This window comes from Triticum dicoccoides, chromosome 6B (genome assembly GCF_002162155.2).
Source record: "Triticum dicoccoides isolate Atlit2015 ecotype Zavitan chromosome 6B, WEW_v2.0, whole genome shotgun sequence".
In the NCBI taxonomy this organism is placed as follows: Eukaryota; Viridiplantae; Streptophyta; class Magnoliopsida; order Poales; family Poaceae; genus Triticum; species Triticum dicoccoides.
Window position 1 is genome coordinate 624,724,235 of NC_041391.1, and position 3,048 is coordinate 624,727,282.

The following is a 3,048-nucleotide window of genomic DNA, read 5'->3' on the forward strand; positions in this document are numbered from 1 at the left end:
TACTTTTGGGTTGTTCTCTCTTGCTTTAGCTTAAACTTGTAGTGGCTGCTGCCTTAGCTCTGCTGGATTTGTGGCTTGGCTGGTGACATTTCTTCGGGTGATGCCGAAGCTAAATGCGCCTAGTTGTCGCAGCTTTCTTTATGCCTGCTCAGTTTCGTTTTGTTTTTTTTTCGAAAAGGGGGTCACCCCGGCCTGTGCATCAACTAGTTGTCGCTGCTTAGTTTTGTTTTGTTGCTTCTCTGAAAGTGAATTGGTGCTTTTAGCTTGTGGTTGGTTTCCCGTAATGGAAATCGGAAAGGGGAAGCCCTTCTTTTCTTCAAAAAAAAACTTGTGTACAGTGTTGCTAATTAAGCTGTAATCCGTCTCCTGTGTCAGATAAGAGACGACACAGACGAAATAAACTCTGCGCTTGGATCCATCTCAATCATCTCTCACTATGTAGTATTGCACTCCAGACTCCACTGCATGCAGTACTATATTGTTGTTTTGTTATTATTATGGCGCATGCACGGCACATGATATATGGAAACAGTGTCAAGCCACTGTTGACATCATTTGTGATTCCCTCAGCCTCGTAGCCCCGTAGGCCAGCTTGCTCTCGCCCTCTGGGCTGTGGGCTGTGGCTGTGGCTGTGGCCGTGGCCGTGCCCATGCCCATGCATCCACAGTGACACTATATATAACACACCCCCCGCCTCTCTACATCTCGGGCACCAGGCAACGACGACCGTCTATACACGAGTTACTCTCACAAAATGTAGGCTGGCTGATTCCCTACAATGTTTTTATTTGCTGGCTGATTCCCCCTTTTCACACCTTTTCCTCTGCAATGTTTTATTTGCTCCTTTTTTCATATCTTTCTTTGATCTCTCTCAGAATGTCTAGTCCTTCTGCCTGTTAACCTTTCTTTCCTCTCAACATCTTGCAGTTTCGTTCTCTGAATCTCAAGTTGAAGGAGATGTCTGTGGTCAAGTTGGAGGTCACTAGAAACGGGGTTGATTCTACAGGCACCGGTTTCGTTGTTCATTATCATGGACGAACATGCCTTGTTATGACAGCTCGGCATTGTGTCCATATTGTCCATGGGAGAGTGGCAATCACGGTTTTGCTCCCTCGACCTGGTCCTGGTGTGGGGGAAGTTCGGTTCCCTGGGGCTACTGTGCTACGATCGGGCCCTGTCGACCTGGCATTACTTCGACTGGATAATGTGGTCGGAGAGTTCCGACCTATGATATTTGCGGAAGTACCTAATGTTACTAGTTTTAGAGGGGTGGTAGTATATGTTCATGGATTTTACCCTCATGCGGGGGGAACAGTTGTCCGACCTGGGAGATTTCCTGGCCACATTAAGTACGTGTTGGGAGTCACTCAAATTTTACTCTGCTTTCACTGTCTGACTTTCAATATCATTTACTGGTGCTATTTTTCTTTTTATGTTTCTTTCAGTGGTGTTTACCAACTGGGTGATTTTACATACCTTGACGGAGACTTCACATCTGAGTCTGGAACGTCTGGTGGACCAGTTACCATGGGAGATAGAGTTATTGGAGTAAATGTGCAAAGTGTGGGAGGATCGAGATGCGCGGTTTCCCCTCTGACACTATACATGACATTTATGAATTGGTGTGGTTTTAATGTAAGAGATCCAGACCTCACTTCATTTGTTTGTACACCGTATATAAGCTGCTTCTAACCCCAACCTATTTTTATTTCAGGGCGGAGACCATACAATTGCTGCGATGATACAACGCCTTGCTGCCTAATCAGTTTTGCAATGTCAAGCATCAAGGTATTTTCTCCGTTTCAAGTAAACATATTTTCCAGCAGTCAACATTGAAAAGTGACAAAAGAAACACTAGTATATCTAATTTAGGAATAGCTGATGAAAAAGAAACCCAACAACGACGTACGGACTGATGAAAAATTCGGGCCACTACATTTTGCTTTCACTATCTGGCTTGCAATATCGTTTAAATGGCATGCTACGATCCCTAGCAAAAGCAATTAGCGCAAACGTGCTTATCGAGAAAAGCCACCTAAAAACATGTTCTTGTGCAACATCGTTGTAGCGTAGAAAAATTATATTGTGCCTACTTTGCAACTTTTTCGTGGATTAGAAAATTCTGAATTGCCAAAACCCACAAATCATTTCTAATCTCTGACAGGGAGAGCGGTTAAAAATCGCTTAAGCTGTATATCTCACAGTTACTTAATCGTCATCTCAAGTAGTAGTGGTTGTGGTAAGGAAAAAAAAGATTACATTTTTTTTGCGGGTAAAAAAAAAAGATTACTAGCGGCAGTTCTTAGTTCCCGTGGAAAAGAAGACAGGAGTACTCTGCAAACAAATTATTTTGCTATTACATAAATAAAAAAAAGGAGGATTAATGGATGGATAGAACTCTCACTATTTCTCCCCGTCAATCCTGAGAGGCTGCCGATACCTTTCAGAACAGCAGACGTCTTCGTCCCTCTCCCCTAGTCCTCCCCACCCAACTGCCCTCGGTGCCGCGCCCGAATTCCTCGGTCAGCCTCTTCTTCCTCACGCACGTTGGGAAGACACTTGTTTGTGTTGGCACAGCCCCGCCACCTCTCGTTGCCAATCCCGTCCAAGTGCGTTTCGCCGGACGCAACAGCCACTCCCTTGTGTGTGTGTGTGAGCGAGCTTGTGTCTGAGTATGACTGTATACATGCGCACACGAGAAGCTGTAATTACCGTAAGTTGATACAGGGTTGTGTCTGAGTGGATTTCGCCTGCGTGCATTGTGTTTCCGGCCTGAATTGATCTACCAAGACATGGATCAGGCCGTTGTGCACATGCGTGTAGCGTGTTCATCCAGCTATCAGAAAGAGATCAACCGTTCGCCATAACTCTAGTCTTTACACGTGTTAAACATGTCTCGTTTTAACCCCGCAAAAAATAAATTGTCTTGTTTTATACTTGTATTGCTGTAAGTATATCATCTGTTTCTCACTCCTTTCTTTTCTTTTGGCATGTTTTCAGTCCAGAAACGAAATATCAGCGACTTGGAGTGCTTGATTGCTGCGTCTC

General features: G+C 44.5%; 1 long non-coding RNA gene across 1 annotated transcript; it reads left to right on the plus strand.

Moving 5' to 3' along the window:
* Positions 1-627: 627 nt before the first annotated feature.
* On the plus strand, positions 628-3,048 carry LOC119326453. Its single transcript, XR_005157990.1, has 5 exons — positions 628-756; positions 928-1,349; positions 1,446-1,635; positions 1,715-1,788; positions 3,001-3,048. It is a non-coding gene; the product is annotated as an uncharacterized LOC119326453 (long non-coding RNA).